Source organism: Lissotriton helveticus, chromosome 5_2 (assembly GCF_964261635.1).
Source record: "Lissotriton helveticus chromosome 5_2, aLisHel1.1, whole genome shotgun sequence".
Taxonomy (NCBI): Eukaryota; Metazoa; Chordata; class Amphibia; order Caudata; family Salamandridae; genus Lissotriton; species Lissotriton helveticus.
The window spans coordinates 7652177-7668913 of NC_136066.1; positions in this window are offsets into that span (position 1 = coordinate 7652177).

Below are 16737 nucleotides of genomic sequence, written 5' to 3' on the forward strand. Positions count from 1 at the left end.
GACTCTGGAGTTGTATCAAAGATGTTACTTCACCGGCTTCCCTGTTGTCAGACTCCAGCTCAGCCTGGCAAGGTATGGAGCTAGTGTGGCGACACTCTGGCACGCAGACGCAAGGCTGGTTAGGGATCAATGTGTACATCATGTTGAGTCAAATCTAGGGGGGTGTAGGGGTTCTAGGAGTTCTGGGGGGTGAGACAGAGCTGTTTGCCATATTATTAAAAAGTTAGAAAGTGGTGCTGGAGTGTTTTCCTGGAGACGTCACTGCTGGAGGGTCTCCTCACCTGTACATTATTGCGGCAGCAGTCATTATCCGCAGTATCTGGCGCGTGGTCACTTTAAGGCATAGGGCAATTCTTTACCATCCTCTGGACTTCTTGGACTGGACGAGAAAGTCAGGTGAAAAAATAAAACTGAGAATTAAAGGCAAGTCAAGATTAAGCAAGCAGGTTTGGAACTCCACATGTTGCCTGTGAACAGCAGAGTTTCTGCTCCAGAACAGGAAACAACATGTGCACATTCCTACACTGTAGCCTTCTCAAACAAGCATTGAAAATGCAACAGGTCTCGCCTTCGATTAAGTTAAAGCCATTTGCTTTGCTAATGGTATTGTATAGCAAAGCAAATGGCTTTCACTTAATCAAAGGCGAGACCTATTGCATTTTTAATGCTTGTTATTCATGCAGTTTTATGTAGCGTGAAGACGGCTCGAGGATGTTAGGGCGCTTCACAATATACAAATATAAGTGAAGGATACGCTGTCTTATAGTACATTATATGATCAGTTATCCAGTGTCGTGTGGAAGAGATGCCAGTGTCTGACGACATGGTGAAGTATCGGGGGAGAGTACAAAGCTCAAAACGTAGAGTACACATGAGAGCAGACAGGCAGGAGCAGGGTGTAGAACACTGGCTCGCCGCACAGTCTACTTGGTTTTAGTGCATTTGTTGTACTCACTGAGGCAATAAATGTGACACACTCAAGAATAAACCAGAGATCAATTTGTAAAAATAACATCGATTTTTATATAATTTTCGAGCCCAAGAACTTTGTTCACAGGCAAGCACGTCTTAAATTATTCATTTGCAAAGTTCGACAATTAACCCCTTGGCTGCGGCGGTAATTCCGCCGCGGCGCTGGGGTTGTGGGGGGTCGCGGGGTGCCGCCATGCTTGTGACGGAACCACTCCGTCACGAGCCACGGGCGCGCTGTGCTCATGACGGAGTGGTACCGTCACAACCCCGCCAGCTCATCAATTCAGCCGCGCAGGTGCGGAGTTGATGCAGCATGGGCGGAGCAGCCGCGGCGTGACGGAACCACTCCGTCATGAGGACAGCGTGCCTGTGGCTCGTCACGGAGTGGTTCCGTCCCTAGCACGGAACGGGTTAATGCACAGTTGTGCGCAATTACGCACAATGGAAGTCTATGGAGAAAAACACAAAAATGCATATAAAACCGTACAGTCAGTTCTCAGGGTTCACCTTCTGGATTTAGGGTAGTAGCAGGCCAAAGTCCAATGTTCCACAAACGGATAATCGAGCGCATCTCAAATTCGGCCAGGAACAAGGTGCTGAGGCCTTTCGCAGCTGGTGCACTACGGAGAAGGAGGCCACCTCAAAACAGACCACACAAGGGGATTTACAGGTAAGTACGGGGAACCCCAAATGAGGGAGCAGGTCGCAATGGCCTCGGACCACAGGAGCACAGCTGGTTCGTCGTTACTCAGGTTGGGCGGACTGGGTGCAGAGCAGTTGGGCTTTGCGCTTCGAGGCGGGCCTTGAGGTCAAGGGCAAGCCGGTTGCTGGATGATTTCGAGATGGCTGGGCCACTCACAAAGTTGGTCGCAGGGGTTCTGATGTCCCTTGACTGGTGCTTGCTTCTTGTGCAGTTGGAGTCTGGGTTGGACTCTTTGTATTTTTGCAGGCTGCAGGAGGTTCCAGTACCCTGGGTATTGGTGTGGCATGGCTCCTGTGGGTTCTGGTGTCTTCAGACTTGGTTGGGAGACAGATCTGACCCCCTGGAGCTGGTGTACTGTTTCTGGTTCGGATGCTGTGTCAGCGTCGCTGGGGAGATGCAAGTCGGTAAGCTGGACTCAGCGGCTTCTGTGTCTGCAGACTGCAGGGTAGTAGCTCCTCTACTCCGAGGGAGATCTCTGGTGATTGGCAAAGGGCTGAGGGTGCTTTGGGGTTCTTGGAGACCTCACAGCAGCAGGACCAGACAGCACACCATGATGGTCCAGTCCTTGGAGACAGCAGGCAGGGTTTCGCTCAAATATTCTGCAGTGCGCAGTCTGTTCTCGGGTCAGCGGCTTCTATTTGTCTATTTCTTCTTTGTGTCCATTGAATCTAAAGTTTAGGGTTTAGCGCTGGCACCTAAATACCAAATTTAGGGGCGTTTATAGTGGGAGACATGTAGTAGCCAATCGAATACCTACCTTTAGGGTGTCTACACCCTCTAGGTGACCACTTCCTTTGGGAAGAGGCACTACCCTGACCCTAATTGGTTCATTCCCTCTCAAACAAGATGGAGGATACTGAAAAGTGGGGCTCACATCACCTGCCCCCCCTTATGGGTGGTGCTGGCTGAATGTGGGCACACCTCCTAATCTAACTCATGTTCCCACCTGTCCTCCCACCAAATGTGGAGCAGGACGGGGGGGTGGCATTTCAAAGGCGGCCTCGCCTTTGGAGATTCCTTCCTTGGAAGGCCATTCCATCCTGGAGGAGGAGAAGTGAAGCATTTATTAATAAATCCAACACTGGCATCAGGGGGATTTTTTAAAGACAAAATGTTTGGTACCAAACTTCCCTGGGTACAGTGAAGCCATCATGGTGCTGGGGAACTCATCATGACGGGTGCCCAGCCAATGTTCCCTCTATGGCTCTCTAGCACTTACAGAATCCAAGGATGGACCTGGATATTGTAGGGTCACATCTGCTCATGCGGATATGTCCACACATGGGATATAGTGCACCTTGCCTTAGGGGCGACTTACCTTCACCTCATGCAGTGTATTTGGGCATGGCACACAGGGATGTGCACCGTGTCGACTCTTTGGTTTTCTGTGCACCAAGACACACAGCCTGCAATGGCAGTGTGCATGGTCTTGGTGAGGGGGCTCTGGGGTGGCACAATTTGTGCTGCAGCCCTAGAGGACCCTCTTCAGTACCAATGCCCTCAGTACCAGGGGTACCATCTACTAGGGACTGAAGTTGTGCCAGTTGGGGTACAGCTTTAGGGAAAGAACGCTGGTGCTGGGAACCTGGTTAGCAGGGACCCAGTGCACCTTAGTCAAAGTTGCATCAAAAGCCAGGCAAAAGTTGGGGGCAGGAGTATTGCAACAGAAACTCAGTTTCTCACACGGGGTGATCAGAGTCCATCATCGTTGAGGTAAAGATGAAATTGGGCGACAGCATGGATATGTCTAGGAAACAAGATTCTGTGGGGCATATGTATCAAGCCCTTTTCCCATTCGCAAACGGACCGATTCTGAGAATTGGCCCGTTTGCGAATGGGAAAAGGCCTTTTGGGATGTATCATCCCCAAAAAGTATCGCAAATTAGAGAATCGCAAATTTTGCGACTCTCTATTTTGCCATTACATTTAGGGAATCAGAAATTGCGATTCCTTGAATGAAATGTATGAAGCACCTAAGTTGTGCGAATTTGGCATAAGAAATCGCAAAATAACACCAACTAACAGTTGAAGGTAATTTGAGAATTCTTTGAAAAAAACCACTTTTTTGCTTTTTTCAAAGTGCCATGTGCCACACATACAGGCCCTTAGGGCATGCATGTGCGCCACATATGCACACATACATATTTCAGGGGTGCAACAGGAGGTCCTTTGCACACCCTGACACCCTTCAAATTGCATTCTCAATTTGCGATTCTCAAATTGCGAATTGCAAATTGAGAATGTCTTCCCATTCGTTCCTATGGGCCTCCTGGCCCATAGGAACGAATGGGAAGGTGCAGTTTCTAGAGTTTCTAGAGAGAACTTGCCTGCAGTTTTGGGGTATGCGTTGAGAGAAGGCTGCTCCTTTTTGGGGGGGGGGGGGCTGATGAGTGAGACTTTGGATTAGGTTGCATCATGGACCTAGTAAGACCTCTTGAAAGCATTGTGTTCTCTTAATTACCTGGATCTCAGAGGGTTTGCTGTTGTTTCATGAAATCCAGAAGTGTGGTATGAAAGAGTAAGGTAATTAATGGCTTCTTCAGGTAGACTTTGTGCATATCTCCTGGGGCGAGGTGCTCTCTAATTCTGCGGGAAGGCCTTGAGTTGTGTCCCGAAGAGTAGAGGAAGGAGTATTGCCTTAGAACATCGAAAGCAACACTTCTAAAAAGAACAATTCCTAAATATAAGTTCAGAAAATAAATATTTTGAATAAGAAACATTTCCAAAAGTGCTTGTTTCCAAAATATATTGAATTAAGGACAGTGTGAAAGAGGCTAAGAAGTTAAGGGTATGGGGTTAATGGTAGAAGGTGTATCAGGTTAGAAGTTAGGGGCATAGAGCTTATACTACGAAGTATAGAGTTTAGGGTTCAAGGTATAAGTTAAAAATGTGAGATATTAGGCATTAGGCTTTAGGAATTAGGGTTAGGAGTTATGAATTAGCAATGTAGAGTTAAGTTTATTGGGGTTAGGAGTATAGGGCTAGGTGTTAAGGGTATAGGGGTAAAGGTTTAAGGATTTTTGAGCATAGGGTTAAGGGTATACAGCCCAGTCACCAGGTATTAACTACCTTTGACATCATGAGCCTGTACACTTGTATAAAACATGAACAGGGATTCGAGCCATTGTATATTTCTTGAGAACAAGATCTGCTCATGCATTCGTAGCTAATAAGAGGATTCTTGGGAAGATCAACATTATTTGCAGAACAATGGGGCAGATGTATCATCCGTTTTTTTTTGTCACAAACGCTGCGATTCGCAAAAAAGCAGCGTTTGCGACAAAAAAATTGGAAAATGCGATGTATGATTGAAACCGCATCGCAAAATTAAGGAATCGCAAAATTTGCGATTCCTTAATTTTGCGTCAGCATTTAAGGAATCGCAAATTGCGATTCCTTAAATGCTATGTGTGAAGCACCCAAGTTGTGCGATTTCACATTAAGAAATCGCAAATTACCACCAACTTGTAGTTGGTGGTAATTTACGATTTCTGTTACAAATGCACTTTTTGGCATTTGTAAAGGTGCCATGTGGCGCTCATACATGCCCTTAGGGCATGTATGTGCGCCATATGCGCACAAATGTAAATTTCAGTGGTGCAGCAGGGTGTCCTCATGACACCCCTGCACCCTTGAAATTATTCTCAATTTGCGGCCCATAGAAATGAATGGGAAATTATTCCTTAATTGCGAATTTGCAATTTGCAAATCGCAATTAAGGAATATCAAGAAATCGCAAAAGAATTGCGATTTTTTTTACATACATCCCAATTTGCTATTCTCAAATAGCGATTTCTAAAAAATCGCTATTTGAGAATTGCAAATGAGGATGTTGATATATCTGCCCCAATATCTCATATTTAATACAACACAGTTATGGGTGCAGAGTTTACACCCACATATGCAAATCTCCTTTAAGAGGAAATGAACCCGGGACAAAGATACAGTGTAGTATATGTCTCAAATAATGTTTTAGGGGTAGGTACGTTGATGACATCATTGTTATTGGACACAGTGAAAAAACAGAAGCTGCTACACTACATCTTTCTCCTTAATACTAACGTGCAACCTCAAACTCACTAGCAATGTCAGATCTGATTTTATCACCTATCTGAGTCTGGATTTTCACATGACGGATGGAATTTTGCGTTCAGGACTATGCAAAAAACAAACTGTAGCAAACACCAGATAAAACGCACAACATTCTCAACAAATTAGCAGTACACACACAGGGGAATTTCTAAGAAGGACGAGGAAATGTGTGAAGATCAGATTTTTTAAGTTGAATCTGTTCCGGGAAGTATTAAATGAGGCTACGGCCCCTAGCTAAGCACTGTAAGAAGTCTGACTTATAGGCTGACTAAGATTATTACAAGCCAATCACTTGATCACAAAGAATCAATCACAAGGCTCATCATTGCACACACTGAATCCATACCATACTTAACAAATAGCGACATTTACTGATGGCATATCATACTTTTTTTAAATTAAACTTTTTATTGGAGTTTTGACAGAGTAATATACAGCGTTTATCCTTCGTTAATATAGGCACTGCACACATCATACATATGCATAAACCAGTAGAATGCTACTACTGCGGCAAAAACATCCCCAACCATGTCTAGTGAAATACATTTATTTTATTTTATGTGATCTTACAACGACGGCCTTCAAATTGGAAGCCAAAAGATTCCTTATGAATACATTCTTACCCTAATTGGGCTGGGCTCATCTGTTCAAAGACACTGTTTCCTACGTCCATTGTGAAGGCGTTTCCTCTTTACCTCAGACTGTGACCCCCTTCATTGCCCGCATATACCTGTTTTATTGTATTACCCTCCATGGTGAAATTGTCCTTGAATCTGCGATTAATCCTGTTTTTTTGCCCTTTTACTTCTACTTGATGACAATTTTGTATTTATGTCTTTCCCACCTTGAGGTAGCCCGCCAAACAAGAACACACACAGTATTGGGGATCGGGCAGAATCAAGCGCAAGGGAGGCACCGCACTTAAACCATGCATTAACAAGAGAAACCTTGTCCCGAACGATCTTCACATGTCCTGAAGAGGTCTGACGCCATCAACAAACTGGAGAAAACATCAGAGGAAGGGCACTAGCCATCTGCTCTCGGAATATAAATGGCCTAAATTCAAAAATGGACGACCCGGACTTTCTAAAGTATATTTCCCTCTTTGATATCGTAATGTTACAAGAAACCTGGCTCTCAGATATAAAACACATCCCGGGCTTCACCTGCTTCTCAATAGCAGCGGTCAGAACCAATAGATTTGGACACCAATCAGGAGGTTTGGCGACATTTATATCTACCACAACAATACCATCGGCGGTCCTAATGGACTCATCTACATCTTCAACCATTTCAGTAGAGATCAAACTACAGCTGGGTTTCAAAGAAGAAGAAGTCTGCTTTGTCAACGCATATGTTCACCCCAAACATAGAGTCAAAGACTCGAAGAACATCACAAACCAACTGGCGGAGCACGTCACTCAAATGGACAACCCACTCCTTATCTTGTCAGGGGACTTCAATCAAAACCTACTCGGTTCATCATCAGAAGAAGAGGCTCTGGCTCTTAACAAAATCTACAGCATACCAGCAGAAAGTTTCCCTCCAAACAGGCGAAAGCCTCAACACAACGCTCTCCTCCAAGACCTAGAACATCAACATCTCTGGGCGTTAAACGGCAGATTTTTGACCGACTCCCCTCCAGTAGATACATTCTACTCACAAACAGCTAGCTCCATCCTGGACTATACTTTTGCCAGTTTGGCACTATTTCCACACATCCAGGGGTTTAGAATGGGGGGCCAGGGGGAAAGCGACCATCTCCCTCAGGAATGCCATATGATAGCAATGACGCCAACAACAATCAGGCCAGACAAAACACTGGGGGTGATTTATTCAATCAATCAAAGAAGAATTAAATGTTCGCCAATCAATTCAACCACCTTGGCCGAAACTGCCCTCCAATTATACAACACACAAAAAACAGATGCAGCTGGGCACATCCTTCACTGGGAGCAATATACAGAATCATTGCTAAACAAACTGGCAACCAAGACCCACCCTAAAGGCAACCACTGCATAGAGAACAGCAGACCCAGCCTAAAGAAAGGACAAAGAACACAACTACGGTCACAAAAAAGAGTTGTAATCCAGACCCTACGGAGGCTAAGATCAGCGCCCCAAAACGAACAACTACGAGCCACACTGAAAAATCAGAGCACTGAACTCAACCACACAAAATGGAAAATAAAAAAGACACAGAAAACGAGGCTTGGGCAAAACTATTATATGACTCTAAAAGCAATAACAGCGCCCGCTTTTGGCAAACAGTGAACAAGATCCTACGCCCAGAGCACAAGGACCTAGGATCTCACATTGGGGAAGATCAATGGATCAACTATCTCAGCAGCCATTTTAATGATCCCCTGGGACAGGTAGGAGCACAAAGAAGCATCACCTCAGAGCAAGCACCCGCAAGGACTAGGCCAGCGTTACCCATCATGGGAGAACAACCCCAACCCAAAGAAATTTCAGCACCATCAGCGGCCCAGCAAATAGCCCTAATTACAAAGCAGATCTGCAAGGGCAGGAAAGAAGGAGCTCCAGGACCTAATGGCATCCCGCCAGCCCTGTTCAAGGAAAAAAACATAGAATGGGCGACCATACTCCAACCATTATTCACAGAAGTCGGTCTCCTAAACAGAATCCCAGATTCTTGGAGAGGGTCGACGATGGTCCCCATATACAAAAAAGGCGATAAAATGGTCCCAAATAACTATCGCCTAGTAGCCCTCCTCGACAACGAGGCTAAATATTTCGCGGGAACCATTTTAGAGGAGACTGTGTCATGGGCGGACTGAAAACAGATTATACCATTGAACCAGACGGGTTTCCGAAAAAATTCTGGAACAGCAACCAACATCCTGGCTATCTCTCTGATTATTGATGCAGCAAAAACAAAACAACTGCCGCTGTACCTGTGTTACATCGATTTTAGTGCAGCATTTGACAATATCGAGAGAGGTAGGCTTTGGTGGAAACTAGCACAATGGGGCATACCGCAACCGATCTTAAACATGCTGATGCTACTCCACTCTAACACATGGGTGCAGGTGAAGCTGGGAAGCGGCACCCACCTGTCTTCCAAAGTCCGCACCACTAAAGGGCTAAAACAAGGGTGCGTGCTTGCCCCGACATTGTTCAACCTGTTTATGGCGGATCTACCAAGCCGGCTCAACACATGCAATTCCCATTCCCCGAGCCTGGGAGGAACAAAGCTAAGTAACTTACTTTACGCGGATGACGTTGTACTTCTCAGTCATTCACATACTGGCCTCCAGAAACTACTGAGTGAAATGCACCGCTACGCAACGGAAAACAACTTAAAAATCAATCTGAGCAAAACACGCACGATGACAATCAACGCCAGGAACAAACAACAGAAGTCCTGGACTCTGGGTGGCCCAAAAATAGAGTCATCACGCGAATACAAATACTTGGGGGACATTTTTGACAGCGATGGTTCATTTGTCCAGCAGATGCAGGATACAAAAAGAAAAGGGGCTTTGATCGCCATTACATTGAAAAACCTGGCCAACCAATTGTCGGGGCCAACTCTGTCACCATATCTGAAAGTTATTCAGGCCAAGATGCTCCCCTCAATCTCCTACGGCAGCGATGCACTACGAGGAAGAGACGCTAGGAACCTAGAAACCACCCAGGTAAAAGCATACAGAACTCTGTTTTCACTTCCGCCTCACACCTCGCCCGCACAAATAAGGCTGGAGTTTGGTTTGCAAAAACAAACCCTTGCTAGACAGGGAGCTTATATAATTTGCTGCCACAAACTCCGTTCCGCCTCCAACGACACTCTAAATTCGATGCTGTGGCAAGACATACAGTGCAGGGATGCATCCCAGGCACGCTGCTACCTGCAGGAAGCAATGGGGGCCGTCAAAGCCTCGGCGCTCTGGGACATGCAACTGGGACATAACCCGTTCAAAAAAGCAGTTTTGAAAAATGTCAAATCCCTTTCCTTACAAGAGGATAAGGCCACCTTTGCAAAAAGAAATCATGCATGGATGACATTAAATACGTACAAATCCCTGAAACCACAAGCTTACTTCGGTCAGGGCTACTCAAAAATGATAAAATTGAAATTCTTGAAATATAGATTAGGGATCCTGCCCAGCAGAGAGCACCTACCACCATGGCTCAGGAGCAACAGCCATGAAGCCTGTCCACTCTGCAATCTAGCAAAGGGAGACCTACTCCACATGACCTGTCTCTGTGAAGACCTTCGACAAGCCCGCAGACAGCTCCTACATGACCAGTTCAAGCAGACAGGGACCACCACGCGAAGGCAAGCGGTGCTCGCCTGCTTGAACCCTGCTAACACCAAATTAAACTGCAGATACGTCAAGTTCCTGGCAATAATAGAGCAAAGACTGCCAAACCCACAATCATTGGCGACCATTGACTCAGGCACCTAGAAAACGGCCACTGGGCCCCAAGTGCCTATGCCGCTCTGGCTTCGGGAAAGACGGCCAGATAACTACTCTTGGTCTTTTACTGCAACATTGACGATTATAACGACTATACATATTTTATTACATTTTAAGAAATCTTTTTAAATACAAATGTTTTGTACTGGTTTTAATTAACTATACATAATAAAATTTACCTTACCTTACCTTACCTTTGTAAAGCGCTCTGATATCCCTCGGGATCTTGTTTGTGCTATATAAAACATTATAAATAAATAAATTAAATAAAATACCCATCCTAGGCATCGATAAGCTCGTGGACTCCCCTCTCACTTGACCGTCGGTGGTCTTCTGGCTGCGTCAGCCCCCTGCGTCTCTCTCCCCTCACTGGATACATAAGTATTACGGGCCAGATGTACAAGCCCCCAGTGCCACCACTACGTCACTTTTCCCGACGTACTGGTGGCGCAGGGGTCTCCTCCATATTTACAAGGAGAGGAAAAATCACCCTGCGTGACTTTTTCTCTCCTCGTCGATACGGCCCCTTCACACGCAGCACTGTGCGGTGACGGGGCGTTCCATGGGTGTTGCTGTGGGTGTTCCCACGCAACCCCCATGGAACAAGCACATCTCCAGATTTACAAGAAATCGTAAATCTGGAGATGCGTCTGAATGCTACGCCACCTCGGGGGCCTTATTTATGAAAGCCTTGCGCCACCGGTGCGTCACTTTTTCCCATGTTAAAAGTGACGCACCGGCGGCGCAAGGCCTTCATAAATAAGGCCCCCGAGGTGGCGTAGCGAGGCGCAACAAGGAGAAATGTTTTTCATTTCTCCTAATTTTTTCCTCTTTCGATGCGTGCTGCATTCTACGCGCTGCATTCTACGCACTGCATTCTACGCGCTGCATTCTACGCACGCATTGAAAGAGGAAAAGGCTCTTGTGATTGTTTTTGTGCAGGACGGGGCCTCTTCCTGCTCGAAAACAACCCCCCACGACGCGACGCAGGCATCCTTGCCCCATGGAGCAAGGGGGCCTGCGCCGGCGCTTGGCTGCAGTTTGTGCGCCAGCGCAGGGGAGAGCACAGGAATGCGACACATTCTTGTAAATATGTCGCATCTCTGTGCTCTCCAAACTGACGCAGCAAAATGACTTGCTGCGCCGCGCTGCGTTACTTTGTTGTAAATCTGCCCCTGTGCCCTTGCTTTCTCTTTATGCATCCTCGTGTCTGGCGAGGTTATGCACTCTTTTCTTTCCCTTTGTGTATGTAAAGCGCTCTGATACCCACGGGTCAGGCTGGCGCTATATAACACTTATAGAATAATAAAGAAAGCCTGCGGCCCCTCGTCAGGGCACCCGGGGTCCGGCCGCATTTATCGCCTTTTAAAGTTAGTTTAAGGATTATTTCCGCGTCGGAAGCCCCCGCCGGCCTTTCTTCGGCCCCCCTGCCCCGACAGAGCCGGGCCCCTCTGCTGGGATGCATTTCACAAGAGGGGGCGGGGGGCTTTCCTTTCACTTCGGCCTTTTCAGAGGCTTCAGGGGGGGGGGGCCCACTTAAAGCTCCTTAAGAGCCATCGAGCCGCTTCCATTCACCCCGGGAGTGGGGGACCCCCCCCCCCACACACACACACAGGCACCACCGCCGCCCGGGCCCTCCTGCTCAGACGGTCGCATTGAAAACAGATAAATAAAGCTCATTGTTTCCACTAATTAATATTATTGACTTTTAAAGCCCTCAATGGCAGGAAAAGAGCAGGGGGAGGAGGAGGGGGGGGGCTGGGGTGGAGGAGAGAGGGAGAGGAAAGGCCAGGGCGAGACAGGAGGGAACAGAGGAGGCAGAAGGACGGAGAGGGGAGGGAGACAGAAGGACAGACAGGAGGGAACAGAGGAGAGAGAAGGACGGAGAGGAGAGGGAGACAGAAGGACAGACAGGAGGGAGAGGAGGGAGAGAGAAGGAGGAAAGAGGTTGAGAAAGAAGGTAAAGAGAAGGAAAGAGGCAGAGGGATGAAAGCTAAAAAGCTGAGTGTTTCCTGTGATGGGAAAGGCTCGCTCTGCTGCCGCCTGTCAGACGCTGGCCTGGCATATGATGTCCACCAGTTACAGTGGGCACCTTGCACCAGTCCAAACGGCCTTTATTGATGGTAGGTTAAAGACAACCGTATAGAAAGCTATCCCAGTGGTGGCTGTGGAGAGCAGCCTTCAGGCTTAGTCTCGAAGGAATGTAAAGCAGCTTGTTTTACCAATCTATAATCTCCTGAATGACCAAATGAAAGGACAACCACACCAGGTATATATATAAAATATATGTATTTATTCTAAACACATCCCTCTACTCTCTTCATGAGGCTAGAGGCAAAAGTACATTCTGTAAACTTATTTAGCACACAGTAAATTAGCACAATATACGTTGAGCCCTAGGGGCGTACCAAACCATATATTAATAAAGTGGTATAAGAACCACGTCTTGGCTAGACACAGTGCCTAGAGCCTGTAGAATCGCTGGGACCCCAAGGAACCACCCAAGGTAGTGACACAGGGGACCCACGGGGGATGCATGCAGTGTGAGAACACAGCCGCGAGCTCCGTACAATCCTATGGGAAAGTCGCGGTCGGAATTTTAAAGATTAGGGACACTTCGAAGAGGACTTGGAGCAAACCCTTTTAGACTTAGAAGGTTCTAAGGCCAGCACCCATGGGAGCACCGGAGTACTCGATTTACCTCACCCAGGGAAGCCGGGTCCAAAGGTATCAATTGGTGTCGGGAATCGCCGCTGTTTTCAATGGGGAGTTGCTGCAAAGTGCTGCTGCCGTGAAAAGGAAAAGTGTCCGGTGCGATCCAAGCCTGGATCGAGGATGTGAAGAACCTGAAAGCAGAGGGGACAGAGTCTGGGTCACTTCAGGGTGACCAGGGGCACGGTAGAGCAATGCCCTCCAATGTCGGGTGTTTCAGGTGCGATGAGGTGAAGCTTGACTCCGCTACCACGGGGACCAGGAGACGTTGACGATGACCAGAGTCTGCAAGCGAGCTCTCCCACGAAGGATGTCGAGTGCTGGAGGGTCGGTGTCCGGATTGGAGACCAACAAGACTTGGCAACTGCAACCCATGTGCTGAGAGTAAAAAGGCTTCGGTGTGGACCAGCAAGGTCCTGGTGACTCCCCAAGCGATGGAGAGTCAGGGCACGTCTGGAGCAGCCAGGTAAACCCGTTGAAAAGTTTAGTACCCTTCTCAGGGACCCACAAGTCAATGGACAAGGGATCGTAAAGGGGCTAGAGAGGAATCACTAAATACCAGCCCACGGGTCGCTCGTGGAGTGTCGGCCAGTAATCTTCAGTGGAATCACTGCTCGGGGTCTGAACTACATGTAGCCCAAAGCACAGCCTCAGGGATCACCATGAAGCATAAGTGCACCATGTCCAGGGGTTCGGGTTGCACGGTCCCCACGAGGGCTTTGGAGCTCAGGTTTGCTGAGTGCACGGATCGGCCTCAGGGAAGCTTGGACACCCACCTCCTGTGTTGCAGTCCTTGGAGTCCTTCAGGACCTGCCTAGTTGCAAACCAGACAGATGCGTCTTTGGTGCCTGCCTTGAAGGGGAGTAACTCCTTTACTCCAAGGGAGATTCTTCGGTCATCCAACGAAGTGTGGATAGTTGAAGTTCTGGGATCCTGTAGCAGAGTTTCGTCCAGGTAAATCTGAAGTCCTGTAGTCAGGGTTCCTACTTAATACCCAAGGAAGGGGTGGGACAAACTCTGGGGACTCACCTAGGGGAGGGTCAGGACAGAGGGGTGGCTACACCCATGTCCTTTGTCCAGTTTTGTGCCAAAGCAGGGGCTGGTAGCCCCTGCAACCGGTTTGAGCTGGACTATGCACAGGGACACCAAATGTGCCCCCAGTGCAGACATCAAACCACTCAGCCCCAATACACTAAAGCCTGTCTGGGAGGTGGTGACACCTCCCTGTGACAGGAAACCTATTGTCCGCCTCCCCTGTCGGAGTTTCATCCAGCAGCAGGAGGGCAGACGTGTGTTTGTGGCTGGCAGCATCCATCTTGTGATGCCAGGGTTCTGTTAAGCTGGTACCCGGTGTACCGGTGTAGTCACATTTCTCCTTCTAGGAGGGTGGAATCATACCTTCTCCACCAGGACTGGCGGGGAGGTATGATTCCAAGGTGTTTGACACCAAACACAACATGTTTCCTTGCAGCCATTTCAAAGTTAGCATTTACCGCAAAGTTATAATGCACTTAAGAGTATATAGTATGGCTGCATCACAGAACAACCCCGGAGAATAGATTCCGAAGGCATCAGAGGGGCCCTGCTCATGCATGGGCACCCTCTCACACAAAACCCAGCACCCTGCCTTCAGGATTGATAAGGCCTGGCATAGGGGTGACTCATAGGTTTATATGTGCAGTGATATAAGGTAGATATAGGGAACCTATATCTAGGTAAAGGGTGCATACACCACCTTACACAGGCTGCTGTAGCAGACCTGTTATGTCATTTTAAGTGGTCTCTCAGGGGTGGCATAATACATGCTGCAGCCCCTGGGAGGCCTTTGGTGTACCTATGCCCTGGGGATATAGATTCCCTGTTGGACCTGCTGTTGCCGTGGTCTCTCTCCTGCACTTGGATTTTCCCTTGCTACCACAGCTCCTCGCCGTACCCGCTTCGCGGGTCCCGCTTCGCTGCGTGGTGCGAGGCGCTCTGTGAACTGAGGGGCTTTGTTTCCTGACATTGGACTTGGGAGATAAGGACAGGCAAGTTCAGGGCTGCGAGCGGACCCGCAGGGACTCTAACTTCCAGGAGTCCCTGCGTGAGGTCAACCCACAACACCTGGGTCGCTCTCCCTGACTGCCCCGCCCCCTGCCCCTCCTCTTCTGCTTTATTTTTGCACTGTGATTCCGCTGCGCGGGAGGGCGCCGGGAGAAGCCCGGGACAAGGGCGGGACCGTCTGTGGCCGTCCGGGGCCGAAGGAGGCCGGGCTGGGCCAGCCCCCTAACACCTGTAGTTTAGTGGCCCGTGTCTTGCCACACATTGGATATGGCGACAGAAGAGGAAACCCCGGGGAAAAAAGGTAGATTACGCAATGGGTCATTGGAGAATTATTTTCCTAAGAAGAGTGAGGGAGAAAAGGATTCTACCCTAGCAGAGCGTAGGGCAGAGCGGCGTCGCTCAGTTGAGAGCATGAAACATAGACCCCTCACTGATAGTTCCCTGCTTGAATTGACTCGGGAGGGAGGTTCTGTAGACTTGAGTGAGGACAACGCTAGTCAAGAAGGCGTTCCCCTACTGTTCCGTGATTTTGTATCCACTCCCTGTTTGCCTTCGGATAACATTATAATTGTTTCTCCTACCCCTAGTCCAAGTCGCGTCACTGTCACATCTAAACCCAGGAAACAGAAACCTAAGCTTTTACTTGCGGCCCAGATCCACCGCCCACCACCTAGTAAAAAAAGGAGGAAACATAGGGTGGCACCAGGTAAAGCCAAAACCCCGCATACTGAGTTTGGTAAAGGGGCAAAAAACCCCATTTTAACTGAGATTACCCCAGCAGTGGAACAGGATTTTACACCAGCAGTAGTACCACCATTGGGTCACAGTCCACTTGAAGTAGCTATACAGGCAGTGGTTCCTGATAGCAACACTAGAGCTGCAGCAGCTGTTACTTCACCTCCCCCCACATTGATAGGGAATTTGGAGTTTTTGTTGAGATCTCTCCTTTTACCTATTAATGAGTCCATTAAAAAGGTGAAAATCAGACTGACCATACTGGAAGCCGCCATAACCAGCATGGCCACTCTGACTAAAACCCAGGGGAGCGGGGTGGCGCATCTTACACCCTCGACAATGCCCCCTCCCACCTCAGTTCAAAAAAACCCACCCGCCCCAGCTCAGCCGGCCAAGCAAACTCCACAGTCCCAGGGTAGAGTTGACCTTTCCTCTCAAAACCCACCGCCTTCAAAACAATTAAAGTCACCAGAAATTGAATTGGGTGATGCCCCAAACAAACCAATCTTAAAGGCCCCGACAAGTAACAATCAGAACGTCCAAGGGGAAGGTAGAAATAATAGAATGGCCACCAGGAAACGGGGAAACTTGCATCATCCCTCGGGCCTTAACACACTTTTATCCCAGGTCAGAGGCTACCCCTTTTAAATATCCAAATAAATTTCAATCCTATAGGCCTTCTCTTACCTTGCCCTACAATAACAGGTATCCCCAGTATGGGCAACATTTTGCCTTGGTGCCTGACCAGCACCTTGCCTGGTCTACGGTCCCTTATAGACATACGATGAACCATGACACCAGGATGAATCATCTGAGACCTTTCACCCCGCTGGACACTTACAATCGGTTTTCTCAGCTCTCTGGGCTGGAAGACTGCGATTGAAGTTCAGTGCTCGGGGGGGAGATAAGTGGACTCCCCGGGGAGGAGGCCCCACGACGACTCTGTGGTAGTATAGATACAGGGGAAGTTAGTCCACTTTCAGCTCAAACTGTTATTACCAACAACATTACTGAGGCTTCTATGCCAGCTAGGCC